General features: G+C 42.8%; 1 protein-coding gene across 1 annotated transcript in view; it reads left to right on the top strand.

Moving 5' to 3' along the window:
* Positions 1 to 2,175, top strand: part of SCAF8 (SR-related CTD associated factor 8) — a 166,048-nt gene extending 163,873 nt beyond the window's left edge. Inside the window, exon 21 of the mRNA XM_052784658.1 lies at positions 2,066 to 2,175. The gene's annotated coding sequence lies outside the window, so the exon portion shown is untranslated. The remainder of the gene's footprint in view (positions 1 to 2,065) is intronic.
* The last annotated feature ends 23,581 nt before the right edge of the window (positions 2,176 to 25,756 follow it).

The raw sequence follows: 25,756 nt of genomic DNA, 5'->3' as shown, positions 1-25,756 counted from the left end.
AGCAAAAATCCAGGGGAGTAAGGTTTGCCCATGAGGGCAGAGTTTAATTCTGCATTGTTGAAATTACATGTATATACTGACACAGATCTTGCATTTAGCATCATACTAGGTCTCACTCCATGTCTATCAAAGCATCAGTAAAGAAGCCCTGTTTGTGAAGAGCTGGAAATGTGGTTCCAGCAGGAAAGGGAAAATGCCTGAGCAGCTCTCTGCAGTGAGCTGGAACATGGGAATAAAAAGGGCACTTCTGAGTTCAGTGATTGTGCAATCCAGCGGGTGAGAGCAAGCTACTGTCCAAGTTTTTTGAGTCTTAGTTGCTGGTGGTCGGGAACTGGGTACCATGGCAAAGGAAACGCTGTGTCTCTTTGAGGAGCGGATCCATGCTGTGCCACTGTGTAGGAAAAGTAAGTATGACAAAAAAATACACGTCAGGCATGGTAGCAGCGCTGTGAACTTTGTGACAGAAGGGACCCGTGACACATGGGTCACGGCAGTGTTATCTGAACACCATCATCGTGGCACTTGCTGCCCTGCCCTGCAGCGCTTGGCTCTGTCTCTCTTACAGCGATGATGAGGAGGGTTTTGGTGATCTGTGCTCTAAATGTTCTGTGTAGATAGATACATACCCTTCCCCAGCAGCAAAGCAAGTCTCTATTTTGTATTTAGAACATTATAAGTGGTTTTATAGTAACAACTAAGAAAAATATTACTTACGCCTTATTACTCATGTTTCCTCTTGTGTGTAACTTGCAGCCTGATACTGCTCTTTACTTTGCTGGCCCATTGTTAATTTGTCCCTTTTGTATGGTGGTTTTGCAGCTTGTGTTATTTGCTATTTTGTCTGCATTTTATTTTAATGGGACAGTCTTTGTTTTCGGTGAAGTTAGTTTGGGACTTCGGTCTAATTCCACTGAGTGATCTTATAAAAAGAAAACTTCTAGTACTATGTTGCCCTATTTGTATGCTTGACAGCTTTAGATGGAGGAGTAACCCCTAGTTTCTATTTTACATGTTTACATGTAACACTTTAGTTGAGAACCTGTTTTGTTGTATACTGACTCCATCACCAGGCTTTTCAGTAAGATCTGCCTTTTGAAGCACAAGTACAATAAAATTCTTGTGTTCATTTTAATTCTGTGGTATGTCAGTTTAACTGTTGTAGAAATAAGGAAATTTTTATGACAAGGTACTGTGTGCCGTGAAGAAGCTGTTGAAAATCAGCCCTGCCAATTTAAACATCACAGAAAATATTGTAATACAGTCTGACACTTTGTAGCATGAAAACGACAGACTTTGTAGAGCACAAAGTTCTCCTTGCCAGCTTTTGGGAGCTCAGTTAGACACCATCTTCTGTGTATTTGCATTGAACAAGAAGAGCGGCTATGTTCTGCCTTACCGTTTGCAGGTGGTGTGGGCAAAAGAGCAGCTGATCTGCTCAAAAGTGGTGGCCGGCTTTTCAGAGCCTGGCTCGGCTGGTGCAAGGAAACTTCCATGGGAGATCTTCGTAGCTGATGGGTGGCTATTTTGCAGAGGTCCTGGCTGGGATTTGATAGCCTGTCCGGGCCTGGGATGTGAGAAGCTTTAAATAAGAACATATGGGAATGGGCCTGAAGGTGCTCTTGCATGGAACGCAGTCCTGTTGTGGTGCAGGCACCGTTCACGGTCGGTGCCACCACTGTAGAAAAGGGACTGTGACGGTGCTGGCCCATTTCAAGATGCCTTTCTTGGTTGTGTGTTTCCCAGATGGAAACTTGGACAGCTTAAGAAAAACTTCTCTTGAGGCATGTGTTTGTAATGCATTGCATTACCGGTTTCTAACTTCCCTTTGTATATAGAGAGAAGTTTTTAGCTGCTGCACGTGAGCGGTCCGCGCAGAACGCCTAAGTGAGGTATGAATTGAGTGGAGATGTTTGTAGCTGGTTTTTTTGCATGCGAGTTGTTGGCTTTGCATGGGAGAGGTTAACGATTTAGTTGGCACTGATTCAGATCAAAACTTATTTCTAATGTATCTAGGGATACATGTGTTAACAAAACAGTTGTTTTTTTGTTGGTTTTTTTTTTTCAGATTGCCAGTGCTATGAAAATAGAGACTTCCAGCAAAAAAGTCTTCAGCTTGTGAAGCGGCAAGGGCAGTGTTGAGAATATACGCTACCCACCCTCTGTGCTTTCACCCCAGGATGCAGAAGGAAACAAGGCATGTGAAGAGCAAATAAATTATGCAAGGTTTGTTTGCTTTTATTTTGTTGGTTTGTTTATTTCTGAATGTAGAAATTGGGTTATGAAACAGTTACAGGCCAAGGTCCAGGAACAACCAGCTTAAAATTCACTTTAGTCCCTGGTTCTTAACGTATCATATTGGCTGGGTGCCTTTGAGGTTTTAGAGTCAACCAATAGTGAACACCAGGACTGGGGGAAACGTAGGCTATCTGAATTGTTTCTCTCGAGGCATTCATCCAACTCTTAATGCCTCTGACTTCAAAATAGTTGTATTTACAAAACTTCAGTCCAGACAAGCATCCAAATCTGTAAATAGCATAGATGCAGTTTTCTATACTTAAGGAGGGAGAGGGAGGGGTTTAGGCTTTTTCCTGCCCAGCTATTAAGAGTGTTATGATGTGGTAGATGTCTGTCTATCAAAGGAGAGGGAATGGATGAGCAGTTTCTGGTGTAGACTGCATTGTTCCAGAATTAGACAGAAAATTACCAGCAAAGAGATGCCACACTCCTGATGTCTCACTGTCCCCAAAGGACAGAGTGGTGTTAAAGTTTAATTCTGGCAATCATCAGATGTCTTTCTGCTGTAGTCACAAAACTTATGCATGGCATAAGAGAGAGACAGACACTTTGGTTGAGGGTTTGAAAGACCTGGTACCACTGAGCTTATGGGAGGGCAGGTTTCCTCCACCCCCTGTAGTTTTTTCATGTGAAGTAAAGGGGTTGTTTTGGAGATTTTAAAAGACTTAATCATGATGTTTTATAAAAGGGTGATGAGAGTGTTTATTCAACTTTTCATTATTTTTTAATTGCTTCAGCATTGTTTACTGTTACTAATTGAAGAAATCCCACATTGTTGTCAATACTATGCTGCCTGCTACACCATGTGTGCTATTAGTTAACACAAAATCCAGACGCATTTGGGCTTTGTAGCAGGAAACCACTGTGCGCAACCCTGACAAAGCCACCTTTTAGGAAGTTTAGGCCTATGGGCAGTTCTGCACATCACAAAGTCCTAGGGAGCAGGGTTGGACCTCAACTCATCCAGTTCATCCTCATTCCCCAGGAGTTTGATGCGATCTTAAACACATCCACTGGCCAATGCTGCAGTTTCAGAGGGATTCGGTCTCATCCTGTGCTAGGACAGGGTTGCTTTTCTTGCCTGACAAAATACTTCGGGGCAAAATTGTGCTGAATAAAAAAGTGAACTCTCCAAGTTGCAGGTTTTTTTCCAACTGACACACACCGGACAGGTGAATCTTAGAGTGGATTGTTACATGATATTCAAACAGTTAAAAAAAAAAAATATATATTTTCAGTTTCCTTTGTAACTCACTCATCTTTTTTTAAAATCGGTATATAATGGAGCATTGCTACATTTTGTAATGACTTTATAGAGTTCTGCCACTTGAAAGGAACTTAGGGTGCCAATGCCACAGAAGTAAATATGCACAAGCTCTGCAGACATTTGCTGTTGTTTGGTTAGCAGAGTATTTGGCCCACTTTTCTAAAACAGGCAGGTTATTTTTAATGCTACTTTATACATTCAGGATATATTATAAAATGAAAATGGATTTGCAGGAGTGATCAGCGTTATGTTGAACACGATTACAACAGTCTAGAAGCTCTTCTGAATTTTGGAGTTTTCCCTCCTCAAAAAGGTTAAGTAATACAAACAACCCCCAGATAGTCAGCTTAACTGATTTTGATAAAAGGACAGCTGTGATGCTGTGCCATTGTGATGGATACAACTAGACTTACTGTTCCAGCATGTTGTGCCATGCTCTATTGCCTCAGGTTAAAAGTGTCACTGAGATTTTATGCACTGCAGCACTTATAAAAAGTCTTAATTTGTCATGTTAGTCGATCTGTTGGGGGCTTGGGTTTCTTGTATTTGTTTGATCTGTATTGGTAAAAGGAAGTATCAGACCTGATTCTAAAACTTAATGAGACTAACATCTGTTGGGGTGTTGGGACCCACAACCATCAGAGCCTTCTGGTGGTTTTAGCCATGTTTCAGTGCTGTGAGGTAGATGCACAATTTATTGCCTTGCAAGTTCTTCAGCTTTTTAGTGGTCGGTACGTTTTGTTTCATTTTGATTGTGATCACCTGCAGCTTTCCAAAAAGCAGTGAAAACCCTGAGCGAGTTTGTCAGTGGCAGAAGGTGAATTTGAGAACCATGTGAAGACATGGAAGAGAAAATTACGGCATACAGATTCCTAATGATAAACATACCAAGAGCATCCTAAAATTATAAAGCAGTGAGGTGCATTAAAGCATTAATTTGCATTTTGGCTTAGGCGTAGCTGCATTTTTGGACTATCCCTTTAATTCTGCTCTTTCAATTACCTGCTGGCCGGTTCCTGGAGTGGAAGCAGCAGGAGCTGGGCCTGCAGCAGTTCCCTGACGTAGTGGTTTCTATCAGACAGAGTAATGGGACTCCTAAGGTTACTTTGAAACCTGGGGTCTCCTGCTGTAGACCAGCAGACTCACTTGAACAGGAATCTAATTAAAAAGTCCAAGATATTGAATAAAGCTCACAAGTGCCATCTGTTCAGTTTTACAACCTGAAATTACTTGGTGAATCGCAGTAACAAGTTTGAGTGTTCCTGCATTTATGTTGCAGCTGAATTTTGTTACAGCAGCTGGCCTGTACAGGCAGAGTTGTGCAGACTCTGTTAGTGTTAATAACAGCTTGGACTTCATTAAGTATTCCAGGAAAGTATGTTCTGGAGATAGAGGTGGTTTAAAACTTAATCTCACGAGGAAGGCATTGGTGCCCTTCAGGCCCTGTGCTGATTTACCAGCTTAGAGTGGGCTTGGGAAGGGGCAGCACATGCTGGGCACTAAGAAGGTACCTGGCAAGGCGTGATTCCTTGGGCTCTGCAGGAGCGAGCCCTTCCTGGCTGGCTGGAGTTCCCACTGGACGGAGGCATGTGGATCGTTCCCTTTGTAGGGCGGTGGGCTCTGGTTCCCCAGGTCTGAGGGCTCTGGGTTCTGGCGACCAAAGAACCTGCTTGCTGCGCATTGCACGTGGGCTTCGAAGTGTCGCTCTGCCTTTGGGCACCCCTCAGAAGACACGAGCGTGGACACCCATACTACACACTGACTCTCAAGTTGCTCTGGACAGTGATTTGTTGTGCACGTGCGAGGTGTAGAAAACCTGAGTTAGGAAGACAAGCTGGTTAGTGTGAGATACAGGCGTGCTGAAGGTGGTAAGTGTGAAGTACCTATTCGTATGTGTTCACGTGGGATCTTCAATGGTGGTATAGCCTGAGGAAGACAGACACCTGATTTTTCAGAGGAGCCTCTTTTGAAGCAAAGCTGATGTATAATTGAGATAAGGAGGTCACTGTGTGCTTACTTTAATAGCTGTTTAATTGTGGTCCAGTATTGCTGGCATATGCAGTAAGAATGTGAACTCAGATATTCGATTAAGATAGGATCATAACTCCACCTGTAGACTCTTGCAACAAATTGTTCCTAGGTTAAAGTAATTAAAAACAAGGCTTGGTTCTTTATCTCTGTTACAAGTGAAAGTCTTAGTCATGTGGTTGATTGGATGAGAAAATGCCAAACAAAAGTTTGTAGACCCTGAGGGATAAAAGCCCAAATTTGTGATAGAATGATCAGGAAGCTAATCAAATGTGAGGAGAAGAATACACACCAGTGCATTCAGGTAAACTGTGGAACAGGGCAATCTTAAAAACTTTCAATAACACATAGTGTTGGTACCAACAGTGTACATTCAGACTTCATGCGAAACAAGGTAGGGACGTGGTAGAAAGAAGCTTTGTGGCTATTTGGGCAAGCCACTGTGACTGATGTTCAGCTGTAGTGTACAAGAGGAAAAGTGCAAAAAAAGGCTGAGGAAGCAGAAAAAAACGTGGGTCTGCTGAGGAAAGCCTTGTGGCCTGCTGTTTAACTTCTGTATTCAGGAAACAATTTTTTTTATTGACAGGCAACAGTGGATAAACTCAGTAAAACTGAGTTACTGATTTCCTAAAAAAGCAATCTGGTGTATGCATTTTTTGCAGTGTAACCTAGAAGGAATATGTAAGGCCCTAAAGACTTCAAGTTGAGATAATGTTCCTATCGTCAAAGCTGGCTAGCTGTTGTTACTGCCTACCCTTATTTTCTAGTCGTACTTTAATTTCCCCGATGCCTTGGTGTTCTCTGTCACAGTCTCATCCTCCGCTGCCCCAGAGCTCAACTGCACCGGCAGCAGGGATAGTCAGCCTTACTAAAGACGACACCAAAAAGTTAGGCATGCCTGAGAAAATTTAATGATGCTACCCCTCCAGCCACAGGGCAGCTCTCCGTGTTACATATATCCAGTTTGACACTTCTATAAGCTGGCACTGCTGGCAGGATGCTGGGATGAAAGGAGCAAAGTGGCACCTTTCCCCCATGGAGCTGGTGGGGTGTGCAATGGGAAGGGGAACGCAACTTCCCGGGGGGAGCTTGGGGTGCTGACCCTCGGCCCTGCTGGGATAACTGCCTGTGTGCCCACTCTTGCCCTGCGGCCAGCGAGTTGTAGCTCGTCTGTCGTGCTGGAGAGCTCACCCCCTTTCACTGTAATGCGAGGTGGCAGGGAGGTGGTATGTGTAGGTAATGCAGCTGGTACGCAGTAAGCATCACCCCAGGTTTTTCCTGGTCTGTATGGCCAGGCCTTGAGCAGAAATGGTGGTGCTCTGTGTGTGAGCACAGAAGCAGAAGGAGCATTTGTGTTTATATTTCTCCGAGAGGCACTTCAGCTGAGCTTGCTGTCAGTTGGGGTAGATCACTGTTCTCCCACCTGAGCCTTGCGCTGTTGTCAACAGGCTACGGACATCCCTGCTCGAGGGTCTGACAGCTGCTGCTTTTTGCTCGCTCAGAGATGAGCTTGACTGCTGAGGATGAGCTCTAATTTCTGCTCCCTCTTTCCAGTGTCCTGTGAAACCTTACAGCGCAATCTACTGGTATATCATCTTCTATCCTGATATGTCAGAGAGGTCTCTTTTTTTTTTTTCTTAAAATTATATACATCAAATATTCCCTACATTCTTCAGCTGAATTTGCATATGGAGCTAATCTCTTAAAAACCACGTTACACTTTCATGGAGAATGACATGTTTCAATATCATTGACTGTGTAATGCAGGATAATGTTAAATAGGATAGCGAAACAATCTTGGAAATAGAAGATCCAGAAAAGAAAAGAATGGGTAGTGGATATTGAGTATCCTCACTTCAAAACAGAGTCAATGTTTCTTGTTCACATGCTCATGCTTTGCACAGCCTTTGATGTCTTATAAAAGCATTGCAGACAACATTGAAAAGAAATTTGTGGGGGATTTTTTTTCTCTGAAAGACAACATTTAAGAAAATGTTGCCTCTTCGTATTTGCTGTTACAAGCAAACTTAGTGCTTAGTCCAGTCCAAATATTGCATACATTTGCATGATCTGAAATTTTAATTACTGTTCTGTCTGACCTGTTGTTGGTGTTTAAAAAAAAAAATTATTGATGGAACTGAACAGGTGTGCTAAATTTGAGATTTTTATAAACATAATTAAAAATACCTTTTTTTAAAAAAAAAAAAAAAAAGACAACATAATGTATAATAAGTCAGTAGTTCCGGAGTTCAGTGCACTTCCCTGTAGCAACACTGATCTGGTAGAAGTTCCTACAATGCTGCAGAATTTAGTTTTCAGGTGGCTGGGCCAGTAAATGTAGCCTCAGCTCATTCATTAAGGTGTTGCATGAAAGCTCCGCTTTTCATGTACTGATACAGTTGCTGTTTAGGTTGCCCAGAAGTGGGTAGTTTGTATATGAGTAACAGCTGTTGTTGAGTCCAGTATCTTATGAAAGACATTTGACCGTTAGGTATATTTCTGCCTTTGGAGCTACCAAGCCATTTGATTTCCAGAAATGTTCTTCCTTTGAAGTCTCTGCAGTATATCTGAAGAGGTGACAATATAATTGCAAAACTCCCTTTCATTTGGGACCGGAGCGGAATTTGAATGGAAACCAAATGGTGCCACCCGCTTTCCTGCATCGCTGATAAGGGATCTTGCACACTGATTGCTGAGGAACTTCCTTCTAACCTTAAACCAAACCAAACAAAAAAAAAAACCCCAAACCCCCTCAGTTTTAGGTAGTGCAGTGCTCTGGATTGACTCACTGCAAAACTGAGTTTTAATGTTGCAGATCTTTTCCCGCACTATTAAAACGTGACTGGTGTAAGAGCTGCTGTGTTGTGTTTTGCTGGGCATGAAACAGTGGAAAGGGCAGGGCATGGTCCAAATCTGTATGGCAGGGACTGATAAATCAACTACCTAAGCATTGAACCTTCAGCTTGTTGGCATATCAGAGGGAGGGACAGAAATTGCATGGAAGATCGAAAGCATCAGAAGTGGTGATTAAAGCAATCTTATTTATTGTTTTAGTTTTATACTTCAAAGCTTTCTCTTTACCCTTTTCTGCTTTATGAGTTGTCACAATGGATGAAATTCTGTCACTATTGAAGTTAACGGGAAGTTTGCCATCAGCTTTAATGGGACCAAGATTTCACCCATGGTGTTTTAAGATGGTTTGAGTGTTTATACAGCATGTGTGTATTTTATGATTCCTTGGTTTGTAGGTCATAGTGAAAGTGTTAGGTATCTTTTTCAGTTACCTGAAAAAAATTATACTTATTTTTACAGTGGGAAGTTTCACCTAGCTACAGCAAATTTTGTGCTGATTTTCTCAAAGCTTCCTTTGTTTTTGTCTATAGGAAAGGGCGTTTTTACTGGCAGACTAACTTTCACCTAAGACAAAAATTAACAGTATCTTTTGACTTTTAAGCTAAACAGTAGTAAAACTAGTCTTAAATTTCTTTGCTGCTTAGCTGACATGCTTTAGGTATTTCACCAGCTATGTGACCTCAATGTACTTAATGGTAAAATTGCACATGAAATCTTTTGAGGAAAGGACTTCTGTCTCAAAAAAAAAAAAAGTGTCACGGAATGATATGGATGTTCTCCTGATTGGTGTCTTAAAATGGCCCTGCTAATTCCTTTAGTGGTTGAGGAAAAAAATTGAAAGAAATAATTACATTTAAAGCGTGTGTCAGTGTAATCTTCTTGTGTAGACCTCTGTGTTTTCAAATTCATATAGAATACTTCTGCTCTTTTTTCCTAGAAAATAATAGTATAAAGATGTCTCATATTGATTCTTAGACACTGATGACCATTGATTCTGGGACACTGATGTCAGATGCATTTTTTTAAATATATTGTGTACAGATCTGCATATGTAGCTTTCATATATTTAAATTTCTGTTAAAAGGCTGTACAAAGGGTGAGTGGGAATAGAATATTGAGCAATACAAAGGGTGAGTGGGAATAGTAGAATATTGAGCAATAATGAGATAGTAGGCTGAGATATTTCTTCATTTTCTGGCTGTTTTTAACTGGTAGAATTTATGTAAATAAAAAGCAGTTCTCTATACTGTACATTCAGTTAAACCCTCATGAACTATGTCCTAGCATTCCTTAATAAAATCCATGTTAAAATGTTATTGAGTTCATCTGGCTTCCAGGATGTGTTCTTCTGTTGCATGTTGGCAAACCTGACTGAAACACGATTATTTCTTTGCATCTCTTGATATCTTGCTGTAACCTGAATTAAGTGCTCTTGAGGGCAGGGACTGAATTTTTACTCCATCTGCTACCTGACGCAGTAGGAGCTTGTGGGAAAGGAACAGATGCTTTTGAATGTTAGAGCAGAATAGCATGTGCTAATGGGGTGGTATCTGAATGGAACTGGGTGTAGTTCATAGAATCATAGAATGATCGGATGGTTTGGGTTGGAAGGGACCTTTAAAGGTCATATAGTCCGACCCCCCTGCAATGAGCAGGGACATCTTCAACTAGATCAGGTTGCTCAGAGCCCCCTCCAGCCTGACCTTGAATGTTTCCAGGGATGGGACATCTACCACCTCTCTGGGCAACCTGTTCCTGTGTTTCACCAGCCTCATCGTAAGAAATTTCTTCCTTATATCTAGTCTGAATCTACCGTCCTTTAGTTTAAAACCATTACCCCTTGTCCTGTTGCTACATGCCCTACTAAAAAGTCTATTCCCATCTTTCTTAAAAGCCCCCTTTCATGAGGGAGACAGACGAGGAGAAGACAGGAAAGCTCTGACATGAGGCTTACTGTGACTTTTTTCCATGTGGCCTTCTTTTCCCCAGCCATTACTTGAGCATTCACCACATTAATCTTTGGTTTTCTTGTTTTCACAGCTGCTGCAGGTTCCCTCCATCTGTCCATAGCCACTAGAGATGAACCATGACAGTACTGAACAATAAACCCAATAAAGCCTGTTTCCAGGTGGCAAATAACTAACTATTCTATAGCTTGTTGCCTTGTTCATCCTTTTCTCCTCTCAGGACCCAGAAACCATGCTGGGAGAGGGAAGCATTTTTGGTGCTTGTTCATTCCTTGCGTCAGCAGCATCTGGGTTGTTTCAGGAGCTCAGCAGATTGCTGTGCTAGAGCTTAGGAAATGATTGTAAGATGTCTGTGTTGGTTTATTTCCTGTGTGTCATTTCCTTTGATATTTCTACAGAATAGCCCTTTTTGTCACACAGGCATAAATCACCTGTGCTATAATGCTGCCATAGAAAATGGAGCAATACGTTACACACACACACACATGCAATGACAGTGTAGTGCTGTCTACTAATGCTATTAAATATACTTAACAGAGTGGTAGCCTTTTGGAAAATCAAGAGTGAATTCCTGTGGGAGTAACAAAATAACAAATTTATGGATATTTGTGTCTCATTTTGTGATAAGTCTAAATGTATTTCTGTCTTCTGAAATGCTTTTGGAACAAGTTGAATTTTTAGCTAATATACATATCCTCCAGCTTTTACAGGCTGTAATTTCTTTACTGTTGTCTTTTTTTCTGCCCAGAATATTTTTCATTTCTTCTTAAAATAATGTGAATTTAGATCAAAGTATTAGCAAATAGCACAGAATTGGCTGTATACCCAGGATCTCAAAATCGGTATTTATCCAGACTATATATAGCTGATTGATTAAAGTGGTTTCAGGTTTTGTGCAAGTCAAGAAGCTATTTATGTGTGTTGGAATAAAAGCCATAGTGTTGAACAAAGTTTTGATTATTCACAGAAGTTGGAAATGAAAAGATATTGGATTTCCAAAGCTTTTGTAGTATCAGTAAAGGAAGATTTATAATAAAATCTAGGAGATGAAGGGTGGGTTTCCTAAGTTCTTTGGACTTCACGGAGAAAAACACAGAGAATGAAGTTGATGTTTGACAATTTTTAAAAATCACTATATTGCAAGGCCAGAAGTGATCACTGTGATCATCTAGGTTGATTTCCTGAATAACACAGATTGCATGACCGAAATTTTTTTCTTTCTAAGGAAACATTAGTTCACATATTTTTGTTTTTTAAAAAAGAAAATAGGCTGCAATCCTTGATAGACTGCTTCATAATTACTGTATTTCTGTGATTCCCTCCAAACCTGGCTTTGCCTCAGCTGCTGCTGGTCGCTGCTGGAGACTGGTTCTCCTAAGTGGACCTGTGAGCCTGACCTACCATGTCCCCTTCCAGGTTCTTGCAGCATGTGATGAAATAAGCAATATATGGTGCTTTACCAGCTGCTGCTTGTCTGCATGTGTTTTGACAGACAATGCACAATGAGCAATCCTTTCCTGCTGAATTAAGTGTACAGCCTATAGGAAAAGATGCAGCAATAGAGCTTGGGGTAGCTGAGCCCCATCCATCCTTTGGCCACCATTCTGCCCAGAGAAGCCCTCTTGTCCATGTGCCCATCTTTCTTCTCCCTGTCTTCCCCCCCCCCCCTTGACTGGGGATAACGATACCACTTCAGCACAGCACTTCTGGATTTGTAAATGTAAAGCCCTGTTCATTATGATAATACGCCCTGTGTAATTGTTTGAACGTGCTTTGCCAGGCAGTAGCAGGTGGCATGCAGCAGTAAACAGCCTAATTTTTTAACTAGTTATGATAGCGGAAAATTGTAATAATTTCCCTAGACAAAGTGTTGGCATCACTGAACACTGTGGGGATTTTACCATCAATAAGATCTGGGTCAGCATTCATCCACTGCTGTTTTTTTTCTTTTTCCCCTTGCCCTTGGCAACTCTGAGGAAGATTTGCCCTACTGGGACAGAGCTGGCAATCTGATTGTATTGCTGAGTGTTGCCTCTTGCAACAAACAGTTAGGGTCGTTAACAGTCCTGGTCAGAACCATGCCATTAGTTAAAATGTGAAATTTTAAAACTAAGGTTTTATAACTGAAAGGATTTGGAAACCTGAGTTTCAGTGTCACTGCTTCTGTCTAGACTGTGGAAAGAAAAGAGCAAGTGTTACACTGTGAAGTGGTAGCTTAGTTTTGGGCTAAAAAGTAACAAAATATTCTGTATGTCATACAGAAAACTGACTTTGTCATGAAGATCAGTTTTCATTAGAAAAAAAAAAAATGCAGAACTGTACTGTCAGCTAGTGGATGCTTTTTTCCAAACACTTCTGCAAAGAGTGTATAGAAAATTTATACGCTGATTTTTTCCAAAATGTAGTCTAAATTTGAAAAGGCTATTTTAAAGCAAATACAGTATTAAAAAATTTCAAAGCCATTAGTTGTAAGCTATGTGTTATTTATTTGGAAATGATTGCTTTTGCCTATTTCCTGTAAAAATGGATCCAACCTGCTGACACTTGCAACAACCATTTTTTGTTTTGTTTTGGCACAGTCAGTTACTGGAGGCCCTTAGCACCATTATAAGGGATAATACGTCATTTCCCTCCCACGTTGCCTTTTTTGCTAATTCGTCTGTGTATGTAACCTTCCTAAAGTAGTGTGGTCTTAGATGTCCTTATACTTAGAAAGCTTTCCCTGATGTCTATACAAATGTTTCCTCACTGAAAATCAAGCTGATTTATTTCTCATCTATTCTTGATGAGGCTGGCCAACAGCTGATCCCAAATCTCTTTATAACAGCCTTTTATATACTGAAAGAATTTTCTGCTTTTTTGTTCTCTTTTCTAAAGAGGTTTGTCCTTCCCTTTTAATTTCTTCAAATTGCCTATGTCTGTCTTTTAAATAAGTGAACAAAGTAGTTCTCTAAAAGTTCCAACAATATTGATGAAAGAATTATTATCTTTAATAATCTGAATAAATCAAAGAATATTTTATTTGTGTTTAAAAAATTGCTGACTCATACTGTTTTGTGCCTATGTCTTTTTAGTTGTAGTGTAATTCCTACTACTTTCATGCACACCTTAAAAAGAAAAGATATACTAAAAGAAAAAAACCAAAACCAACAACACAAAATGATGATTTGCATGAAGAGAAGAAATGTAAGTTAACTTCCATTTATTTAAGGAAACTGTTTGAGCTACTCTCAAAGCTCGTAACTTTTTTTCCTGCCTGTTGTCATCGTGATGTTTTATTCTGTGATTTGTGGGGCGTGCTTTTCAGCCAAATGGAAAAATGCAGACTTCATTTTGGTTCTTGATTGCACTGGTGTGCAAGGTACAGGATGGACCTGTTGTTTTGCTGGTAAAGATCAAGAATGTGTCACACGTTCGGAGGAGTTTATCACCTAAATTCAGCAACGTAATGTGCAAATACACTGTTGGGATATTGCTGGCTAAAGAAAGGGAGATGGTAGATGGATAGAATTACAAAATGTTATGAAGCGTTTATTTGTTTAATTGGATGATGGGGCTTGCGTTTCTGTACCTGACTTCTACAAATCAAATCTTCCTCCTTGCACCTTTGAGAAGGAGAGGAGCTGGGCTCTCGGACTTTGTGTTACTGTAGAGTTCCGACATGAAAATACATTGAGACGTTTTCGGTGAGATAATGGAGCATTTGGAGATGGGCTGCACAGTATCCGGCGCGTCAGGGAGCAGCGGTGGGGTGGGGTTCCTCTTGGCGGCTGCAGCCGGTGCCGGGGTCTGCCTGGGTCACCAGATAGCGGCTGGGAGCCGTTAGAGCAGCTGCAGGAAAGGAGGTCCCTCCTGGGGTCCCCCCCCGGCACTGGCACCCACTGGAGGGGCTGAACTGGTGGGAAGATAACCCTCCCTGGAAGGCGGGGTGCCAAAAAACAGGAAGAGTTGTCTTTTGGGTGAGCCATTCTGAATGCCCTTAAAGGGCCTGATTGTGGCCTTCTCCCAGGTTCAAGTCTTTGAAGTGGTTGGGGAAAGGTCTGGTGCGAGGGGCATGGCTGGGCAGGCAGCACCTCGCTCCACTCACCTATATGCCGTAGTTGCATGATGGTTTGCGTCACCTGTGGAGTCCCTCTGCTTCTCTCAGCTGGTGGTTAGGACCTATTTGCACCTGTCCTCTCTATTTTCAGAGCAACAAAAAACCAGCAACTTAGGTGTCACAGTGTATTTAGCCTGGGAGGCTTTCCAGAGGGAAGGAGGGAGGCAGCTAGCTACAAATAGCTGTGTTGCAGGGGAAAACTGATCTTGATTTATTGTCTGATTTCAGAGCATCAGTGCTCTCCCTACGTAATAACGAAGCAGTGCATATGAATTATTTTTGTTTTCTTTAATAAGCTGTTATAGTGGAAGAAAATATCTTCCACTATAGCTGTTCAAAGATTATTCAAAGCTAGTTTTGATGCCAGGGCACAGACGGAGTAAAGAAATATGACAGAAGTTGATGCTCCTGCTAGTCGGGGTGGGCAGAGGAACTTGGAGTCCAAGGATGTGAGTGGGAGAAGCCCACATAAACTTGCAGGATGACAGCACGGCCATCTGGCTGTCTTGCAGGCATTGCCTCAGATGTCCTCAGTTCTCCTCGTACGAGAGATTTGTAGCATGCAGCTGTAGCAGAAAGTGTTACCTGTATCCTAAAGGCCAGGTTGCAAAAGACAAGTGATGCAGTGAGATAAGTGTGTGGGGAGAGCCAGGCGGTTGCGATGAATGGGGCCATGCAGCAGAAGAGCTCTCCTCCACCAGGAGCTTGGCCCCCCTTGCTGCCCTCATTCCTGGGCAGCTGTCTTCAAACCAGCACTCACAGTGGAAAGCTGCTCAAGGTGAACCAAGCAGGCACGACCCGACCTGCCATGTCGCCTTGCATGGATAACTGGTTGGGTTTTGGAGACTTGTTCTCAGGCTGTGGTCAGAGCGCGAAACAGGGAGAGGAGGGGTGGGTAGGGTGGCTGGCAGGGGCCAGAGGGAGCAGCCGTGTGTCGAAGAAGGGGGACTTCTGCAGGAGGGAGAGTGGGGATGGAGAATAGTTGTTCAGTGGATGAAATTTGCAGTGCTGATGTGCGAGTAAGGGAAGATGGGAAGAGGAGGGGGTGGAGAAGAACAGCTAGGAAAAGAATCTGGGAAGCACAGGAAATAAAATTCAATACACAGTATAGTTTATGTTTTATAATGACTTGGTGAGCAAAAAGGCAACTATGAGATTAGTCTCTGAGTGAGACAAAGCTTGCACGTAATTTGGACAGCTCGATGGCACCCCCTCGTTGCTTAGGTTGTAACGTACCTGAATTGCTACACCAGGCTATGTCCATGAGGATTCTTCTAGCTCTAGAAATTATTTGAATTTTCAATTAGGCTCTTCCTTGAAGAGAGGTAGCTTTCATGCAGTAATGCCCCTATGTGCAGCTGTTTCTTATCTTCTTGGAAAAGGAAGTAGAGTTATTTCAAGGCAGACAGGATACCCTTATCTGGTGCTCTCCTTTTTTCAATTACTGCAAGACGTGCAACTTGTCACAAAATAGGAAAGGCTATTTCCAGGAAAAGTAGCAGTTGAAAGTGTCGATGAGTATGTTATTGGGGGGAAAAAAACAAACCTGAAACAACCTTGTAGAGTAGCTTGTATCTTGTATTTTCATAGCAAGAGAGGAGGCATGCATATGTTCTGGCTGCAAGGTTACTCAGGAGAGAACAGCTAGTACGAGCGCCCAGCTATCTCTGGCACTTATTTAAAAGGGGATGAATTAGTCTCTGAAATGCCTGGGTCATTCTACTAACTGTAGCAGGAACTTGAATTACTGGTTAATTTACCAAGTTAGCCAAGATCAGAGGAGATGAATCCCACTCCCTGTTCCCTCACTGCTGGAGATGCCCGGTGCAGAAGAGCTGTTCAGCGGGTGTCTGGGCAGCACTTTGGCAAGGTTTGGGCTGCGTGGCAGAGCTGCGTGCTATCTCTGAGTAGAAGCAAATACTGTCTCTCGTGCACCGTTCAGTTGCTGCACAGATGGAGTCAAAATGGCATTTCAGGCTGACTTCTCCACAGTTGTTTATGGCTTGTAGTGGTTTCAGGAAACGCCACAGTATTAATGTTGCTGGGATTCTTGGATGGTGCCATTTCCATCACTTTGGGAGCCGTTGTTCTGGTGTGTGAAGGGCTGCAGAGCATTTGTCTGACACAGGGACGGCACACAAATGTTTGTTCTGAGACATACTGCTTTTTTCTTTTTTTTTTTAAAAAAAAAAAAAGGCTTTAATTTTCTTACGATATTTTTGCTTTGTGATCTGTCATTCTGTATTTCTTACAGGGCTTAACCAGTAGAGTTTAATCAAAACCTTTGGTTAACACAGATTTTTTTCAAATTTTTTTTTTCTTTATGTAAGAAAAATTTGAAAATTTCCAAGGTGGTGTTTTCCAGCAAGTTGTTTTCACAGCAGCTTGTTGACACGTTAGCAGCAAACTAAACCTGCACAAAGTGGTGAGAACCTGATGATTAGAAACTGATCCAGGAGGTTCGTACATTTGGAGTGGATTCAGAAGAGGAAATCTCTCCCTTTTTCACATGCAGAATGCTCATCTAGTATTACTACGCGCTGCCTTCCTGAAAGTTATTCTCAGTAGTAACAAAATTATCAGCATTCAGTGATAGCAAAAACCTTCCACCAGCATTCCTGCGAAGCTGTGAATCACACTTCTGTTGAGAAGCCTCTTGATAGACTGCATGAACAATGGTAGTTAGAGATATTTATGATGAATTAGAATATGAGTGTGAACACAGTGTGAATTATAATATGAATTAGCTTTGATTTGCAGAATATGTTACATCTATCGAGCTAATGCTGCTCCTAGAGACGGGGTTACCTGCTGTATTTACAAAGAAATGGTCTTGTCCAGTTATGTGGCTGGCCTTGTTAGACCTGCTTGTTAATCAGTCTTAAAAACCCCACACAGATAGATTAATATTCTTTTCAATTTGCAGTTGGAGAAGCTAAATGTAATGGAAGGTGCAAACCAGTGGTATTGAATCTGGTATTTGAAGCTGGGAGCTGCTTCCTGCGTAGGTAGTCTTTCGAGCAAGTCTTTATTGTTTCATGTACGTTTTCCACTTTTGTAACTGGTTTCTCAAATCACAGCTCATTAAAGTGAAATTAATCTAAAACCAGAATTTAGGTAGTTGTAGGACACTAAGGCCTGATATTTTCTCATTCGCTTGTACAGAAGTGATTGTGTTGGAAGGCAGTCGCCACTGCTTGTTGCGGCTGTGTACTTGAGCAAGCCTGCAGGAACTGGATGTTTCTTCTGAATTATTTTGAAACTTTGACAGGGACATCATGAGTCTGAATAGATACTGTTGTTTTATAGTTTTCCTCTGTGAAATGCTGATCAAAGCAATAGCTTTAACTGTTGTAGGACATACCTGCCTCTCTCCTTACCTCATAAGATCCTAGAGAAGGATTAAATGATGTGGTTATGGTGCTCAGAGGCACAAGATTTGGTTGGTATGGGCAGTGAGTCTACAGCTCTTGTTTTTCACGGACTAGCTTGTTTCCAGGGCATTTTTGTGCAGCTTGGAGGGAGGCCAAGGTGCGCTGCTGCGTCACCCCCAGGGTGCAGAGGAGAAGTCCGGGCCACGGAGCGATCTTACAGACTTCTCTGTTTTGCCGCAGTCAGGAATTGGATATCTGCTACTGCGGCCTTGTTGCTTTTAGGCCCAGCCTGGGGAGGTCTGTACTGCTGCAACAGCTTCTGCTTTCCTTTCCGAAAGCCAGCTCTTGGGTTCGGGTCTTTGTATAAAAGCGGCTGCGGCCGTACTTGGTGTTCAGGTGGCGGCTGGCCTTGGCGCTCAGGTTGCTGCCTGCATGTGGCTTGCTTATGTAGTTGCCTGTGCCCGGGATTGGCCTGGACTAGCTCCTGTACATTGGGAACTACGCTCCTCCTGCTGCAAGGCTGCTCAGAGTTAAACTACGGAGAAACAGAGAGGAAGAGGGATGGGGAATGACATGAAACATATTTGTTTTAGAGACATCTTAAGTTTTGATGAAAATTGGAATTGAACATTTGTATGCACTTAATTAAGGGGGAAGGGAAGTATGGTTTTATTCTTACTGGCATAGCTTGTGATGATGCCGTCATGGCTCGCATGTGGCCAGAAGCAAACAACTCCTAAAAGGGGGACAGCGACCGTGTGGTCCCCGCAGGCGTGGGCAGCAGGCTCGGTGCCGCCAAGGTCTCAAGGTACAGCTGACTGTCTGCTGCTGCTGTTCCCAGCTGGGTTCCGGGATCAGACTGTCATATTCTTCTCTTCCCTTATTCCGTCTCCTCTGGCTACTCCTTGGTTCTTCCTCAAGTACGTCAGCAAAGGTTTTTGTTTTAGTGAGTGCTTTTGTTTGCAGGCAAGGAGCAATGTACTGTTGCCCTGTCTGCACACCTACAGCGCAGATGAAAGCTGACAAAAGTCAGCTTCGGGCAGCATGTTCTTCTACCATGACTTATGGGGCAAAACTCTGAGGCATGCTGAGCTATCTGTTCATAATACCCTTCGATTAGAAAATGCCAACACTTTCACTGCTCGGCACGAGGCTAGGCTGGGCGGCCTGGGTCCCACACCAGCCAAGGAAAATGGCAATTTCCCCCCCCCCCAGCACAGAACGTGCTGTTTTCTTGTGTGTGTTATTTGCACTTCACAGATATTTCTCTTGCTCCACACCATGAAAAACAATGCTGTTTTGTTTTCATGCTTTCTCTCTTGGTCAAGTGTTTGTGTTTAAGACTTGATTAGTTAAAGCACTTGGGAAAATTAACTGAAGTAGAGCCTGCCTTTTTCAATGGCAAAAGAAAACATGAGGCAGTTCGAGTGGAACCAGTGTTTATCTTGCTCACAAATGAAGGCTCAGATAATACTCTGCACGTTGTTATTGTTTTATTTCCTTTTAGTGCTTTTGGGTGCATCGAATGCCTTAATATGCAGCAGGCATCATCAAAAGCTAGCCTGACAAGCAGCTTGAAATGCTGCTTTCAGCAACAGTTGCTCATTCTTAATGACTTTTTAGTAGATCAGTTGAGTAATTTCAGCCGCAAATTTCCAGGAGGTCGTGGATCGCCCTGAGACACCCGTTGTATGTATTTAAGAACCTTCTTTGCTCTGCTTCTCACCTGGCAGCTGGAAACGTGTTTTGCCTCTGGCTAACTCTGCAATCTCGCTGTTTAAAGGAGGACAGCTGATACTGGTAATGTTATCTCCGTTATCATCACTATTCATTAACTTTCCATAGCACTAGTTGTTCTCTTATAGCATTTTGTGATGGGTAACATTACTTGTCAGTCCAAACCGCCTTAGAGCAGAGTGCCCCAGTTGCTTCCTTCCCGAGGGCATCAGTGGGAGGGGAACCAAACCCTCCCTCCCCGAGGCAGGGAGGGGAGCAGGGGTCCCTGCAGGGTAGGCATGAGGGGTTTTTGTCCTTGCAAAGACTGTGTCAGGGCTTCAAAGTGAAGGCCCTGTAGCCTTGTGCCTGTGTGCTCCCCTTCAGGCTTCCTGGGCTTTCCTCAGCCCACCAGGACAGCCCCCAGGCTCCTGGGTGACCAGAGGAAGATGTGTTACCTCTGGTAGGAAATCAGTAGTGTGCGTCATTTAAAATAACAAAATTAGGATTGCAGTGGGGCAAATCAATCTGGAAACTGTCCTGGCTGTAAATGTGGTCCTAGGTCTCTGTTGCCTGCAAAACGTATGTTGACCTTTTCTCTCCCTTTGACAAGAAAAAAGTGACAGACTGCATTTTTGTCCCACCAATTTATTTCAATTTGTGGAAAAATTGAGATCTCTAGCTTTTTTTTTTTCCATCTAAGAATTCAGCAGAACAGGAGCTTTGGTGACACTGGTTGCAAAAGTACTGAACCAAGCTGTGCGTTTACCTGACAAACATCTGCAGAGATTTCTGGGCTTGGTCACTTGCAGGCTAGGTAGCTGTGTCGTTGTGAATTATATATAAATATCCCCAGGATGGAGGTTTGATTAGGGGTCCTGCAAAGACCTGCTGCTTCGGGCCCCTGCCAGCCACCGGGGCAGCAGCCGGCAGCGCTGGTGGGTCCCCAGGTGAAGCACCGGTGCCCTCTGCCACGGGGGTCGCAGGGCTTTGCTCCTGGGATGAACCCTGAGAAAGGGCAAACCACCTGGGGCTGGTCAGGTCAGACCCTTAAAAACTCAGGAGGTGGGCTGGGTTGTAAAATCTAGTTAAATGCTCTGTTTTACTGGTGGAGCAACACGTGAGACCTTTAAAAATCTTCTTTATTTGACATCCCAATTGTACAAATCAGTGTCACCTTTTTGGTTTTTATTTTCTTCTTTCATCCTCATATTATTCCTGCAAACGAAGAGGATAGAATTCTGACAATCATTTATTGAAGGTAGCTAATAAAACAATGGAAGGATGTAGGCTGAGGCATAAATGGGATGTTGTGGCAGATGTAGATGATTATTAACCAGCTGATGTTTCTGCAAAGGCTTCTAATCATAAACACAGCATGGAGTGAATCTGGGTGTATTAATAGCAAAGGTTTTATGGAAAATCTGAGTGTGGGCTTTTTCTTTAACATCCCATTTCCTGCTTTAATTGATAGAGTGTGAAGCTTTCATACAAATAATTTGGAAAAGATTATTTTGCATCTCTGACATTAAGTACATGGTACAGACCGGGAACAACATATTGCAGAAGGATTTCTTGAAAAGGACTCCTACAGTGATGCTTTTTTAGAGATGTGACTAGTGACAAATGCTAAACTCGGTGATATAATAAAGCCAAGTGGCTGTGGTAGAGGAGTATCTATTTGTGTCTACACAACCTATGTTTTAATGTGACTTTGCAAGAAAGAGGAAGGTATTATCAGAGAGAGATCATTATGCTGCAAAACTTGTGGGCTACGCTTCCAATTTTTCCCTGGCTTTCCATCAAATGTTGTCTTATTTAGTTTTAGTCTCATATTGTCCTGCATTATGTTTTGGGAAATAAAATGCTAGGTTTGTACTGTAATCACTGGGTTAGAGTTGAAATACTTCAAATGTGCATCTTTCTTTCTGAGGCTTTGCTACAGCTTTGGCCCATCACTCTCCTTTTCTGAACTTCTGAGGGGGGAATAAAGAGGTTAAACAGAAACTACCTGAACAGAGCCATGAAAGCTCTATTTAACATCTTATACCACAGCTCTGCAAATATTGAGTCCTGATACCATTTGCAAGCATAAACAGTTTGCCTTCTAGCAGCTGGTATTTTTGATGTGGAGTGGTTGCTTGCAGTGGGGATAAAATGGGGTAGAAAACGTTGAAGAAGGCAAATATCATTATACCGCTATAATACATTAAAAAGACAATATGAGTTCCAATGCATGTGGTGTTTTAATAATAATTTGTATTCTGCCAGTATCAGCTGATATATTTCAGACATCTTGTGACAGGAAGGGCCCTATCTTAAAATTGGAGAAGAAGGGAAAATGGCATAAGTTTAATCAAAAGACATGGACAGGACTAGTTTCTCTACTGGTCAACCCTAGCACTCCAGAAACATGGTATAAAGTGTAAAGCCAAAGGGGACCGACACTATCGAACTGGCGGCGGTTCCTTTTGCTGCAGCGTGTGCTTTCTGCAGGAGCACTGATGGGTCCGCAGCAAAGCATGGCACTTACGGCACACAGTTTCTGCTAGCTTCAGAGCCTGTTTTCTGGTGGCTAATTAAAAAAAACTTTATTATTCTTGATCTTAATTGTTCTCCCCCTGCCTCCAAGCTGTTGCTCTGCTAAAGAAATCTGCTTAAATTAAGTGGTCTGTGCCAAGTGAAATCATTCAATTATTGGTGCTTTTTGGTCTTTCTTTTGAGTAAACAGAGCCTTCCTGACGGCAGGGCAGTTCCTCAGGAATTCCTTTATGGTGAATTAGGCAGGGCAGTGATGAATAACTGGGGGCAAAGGACACTGAGCAGCGAACCAAATTGATTACCTAAGTCCTCAGCTAACTACTTTAGGGCAATTTTGGATGGGCCCAGTATGCCCTAAGGCATGGGTGAAGCCTAATCTCACCCCAGGGGCCTGCTCTTGTTAATGTTTTCTGCCCTGCCTGTGCCTTTAGAGGGCTAGAGCTGTGTAATGAATTAAAGGTTTGGCATCTTTGCACAGTCATGCTCGTGGACCCCCAGCGCACGTGGGGTGGTGGTGACAGGACATTAACTGTGGTACGCCGGGTAGCCCTGTGTCACTGGTCGTCTGCCTCTTACCCTCCGCTCCCCCATGAGCATGCCCCTGCCAGGCAGCCAACCCTGCTGCTGGTTCGCCCTTGTGGCCTTCCCTCTTGGCACATCCAAGATGGCTCCAGCAGGCGTGGGTTTTGCCGCACAGCCATCCCACATCCAGGTGCTCGAGGGGTCCAGGAGCTGCAGGGTCCAGCCTGCCAGAGCCCCCACTCACTCCCACACTCCAGCGCAGAGCATGCATCTACCAGGGGAACACAGCAACGTGATTTCACCATCCTGCCATGCTTTGGGGAGAGGTTAAAGCATCTGTCAAGAAGCCTAGAAAGACCCTTTACCAATATTTTCTGTCTACAGCAAACCTGTGATCTGCCATATCTTGTTATAGGAGAGAACAAAGCATCATGGCATGGACTGTTTTTAAGTGCATTTGATTTGGTAGCAGCCTAATGTGTTCCTTACTGTCTTGAGAGGCTTGTGATTCCCAGCAGTCCTTTCTTTTATTTTTTTTCTTTAACTAATTCTGGCTACTGAGGCTATCACTGTAACAGCAGAGCATCAAGCCAGTCTGTAGGACTGTGGAGCATGATCCCCCCATTGTATCCTGTACAAAACTAACATGCTGTCTGATCACTACCTTGAAAGGCTAAGGTGAATCAAAGTTTGTTTATCACATGCATTTTTTTTCTTCCACTGTCCTTTCATCTCTTCTGAATGGTCTTCTGTTTTAAAATATGACCCATTGTTACCCATCTGGTTAGGTCTGAAGAGGCCCTGGATTTAATATTGAGTGCTGGTCCCTGGTGAACACATTGGAGATGTGATTGAAGATGGAGTGAGGAAATGGGATGTGGGACTTGGGATGAGAGCAGGAGGGTGTGATGATTTCAGCTGTTCATGTTTGCACTGCCAGCTCACTGTGCTGATAGGAAGCTACTTCAGCACTGTCTGGTATTTTCAGAGTTAGGCTGCTGAGGAAATATGCTGCTTCTCATGGAAACTGTACAGACTAACTGTGAAATAAGCTTTGAAATGGATTTAGGAGCATCCCCACTGTTGTTTTCCAAAGAACATGGGATTGGATGGGTAAGTCTTGGTTCCTGTGCTATTACGGCAGAGCAGCACTGGAAGTGGCAGTGGTCAGGCTGGGTGGGTTTCCAGACAGTGCTGTAGCAGTCCCTAGGCACTTATTCCTTACCTTTTCTCTGAAAGAAGAAAATTCAAAGGGTGCCAAGCTTTGAGGGTAACTTGAGTTCACAGGCTTTAATCAAATCAGCACCTCAGGTGCCTATATAGCACAGAAGTTCAATGCTTGCTGGGGAATCATTTTGATCTCTGATTGTTTTTTTTTTTCCTTTTTTTAAATTTTTATTTTTTATTTTAAATGGAGTGTTTCAGGGGGAAATACAAGGAGCAGCAGGTGGAAGATACACAGGACAGCAGTTAAAATTTCTCTGTTCCTAAGCTTACTGGTGGCAGACTGGCATGCACTGTTTAGATTTACTCTTCATTTCCAGCTGCTTGGAAGCAATTGCTACTTCCAGTGGCAAGTTTCAAAATACCAGCAAATTCATGAAAGAATAACTTTTTTCTTGGAGGAAAGAGCAAGGGGGAAGCATTGCAGGAAGGTATATTTAATTATCTTGGATATACAGAGCAGAAGTGAGTTCTGACACTGGCCTCTCCCTGCTTCTGGGATTAAGTTCTTATGCTCTGTAAAAATATTTTCTGGGACAATGTGCTTCCCTCCAGTAAATATTTAACTAGCTGCATCTTCATTTGAATTAAACAAGGAACTACCCTGATATAGATGGCATATACTTATCTTGGGATCTGTGCTTCTTGTTCATTCAAATTGAGCAGAAATGGTAGATGATGTGTGGAGAGATGGGAAAAGGGGAAAGGCTGGATGGGAAACAAAGTTCATAGACTGTCCAGATCCATTTTTTTTTTCTTGTCATGACCTTATGCAGAATGTCAGTCTGATGTAGATTCACAGATTGCCTGGTACAGAGGTCACAGGTGGAAGAGTTTGTCACATGCTATATTTTGGGTTAAGTTTCTTTGCTGCTTAGTGCTATTTGTTGGAGAAGCTTGTAGAAGGAGCATGGGAAGCTTGGCTGGGCTCTGGCCAAGGAGTTGCAGCTGGTCTCCTAATTACAGAAAGAGAAAGTGATATACAGGCCTGTGGGGATCTGTCAGACACAGATTTATTGGGCAGGATGGAGAGGGACTTAAAGCTATTGCCTCGTCTCCATCACCCCCTCCCCATACAGTGCACATGCACTGAGCTTCATGATACTTTTACAGCCATGCAAAAGACATCATCCGGAGGACCCTTATCATCTCCCTTCTCCCTGGTTCCTGCCCAGTTTGCAGTTCCTCCAAGTTCCAGTTAATGGCTGCATAACGCAGGAAATAACATGTCAAATAATTGTAACCATATCAAAATAAGCGATTTTGCAGTTCAGGACTACTAAGTGATAATCTGACCACCTTTGCTGTCTCCTATGCCTCCTCAGACATCAGTAAGGAAAAACATGTCAAGATTGCCACTGATGAAAACAAGAGAACAACCCACGTGTGCTGGCTGCTGCAGTACCAGCTAGTTGGAATAGTTAAAAAGTATTAAAAAAAGGTTTGTCAAAAGTGAAATTTGTTGATTTATACTGGTTTCTGCAAAGCTTGGGTCCCCAAGTTCTTGGGATGTTGCTTGGGGATGACAAGGAAGAGGGACCAGCTCATATTGGGAGTCTGTGCGCTCTTCTCTTGAAGGACTTGCATGTAACTTCCCTCATGATTTTTTATTATGGGGAAAAAAAAGGGGGGGACCTTACAAGGAAAGTGGGCCAAAACTTGCTTGTTATTCATTTGTGCATTTCCAGGCTTTAGCTAATGTTCCTTGGACTTCCCGCTGCCTTTGCCAACCCTGCAGAGCCCAACCCTCTTGCAGGGACAGCAGGCAGAGGTGCGCAGTGAGGGCACAAGTTTGGTACCATTTATCTAACACTCTCGTGACTCTGGGGGGACAGTTTGTCCCAAGCTAATCTGAAGAAAACTCATAGCTGGG

Source organism: Harpia harpyja, chromosome 4 (assembly GCF_026419915.1).
Source record: "Harpia harpyja isolate bHarHar1 chromosome 4, bHarHar1 primary haplotype, whole genome shotgun sequence".
Taxonomy (NCBI): domain Eukaryota; kingdom Metazoa; phylum Chordata; class Aves; order Accipitriformes; family Accipitridae; genus Harpia; species Harpia harpyja.
Note: the sequence above shows the minus strand (reverse complement) of the source record. Positions and strands in the feature narration are given on the sequence as shown.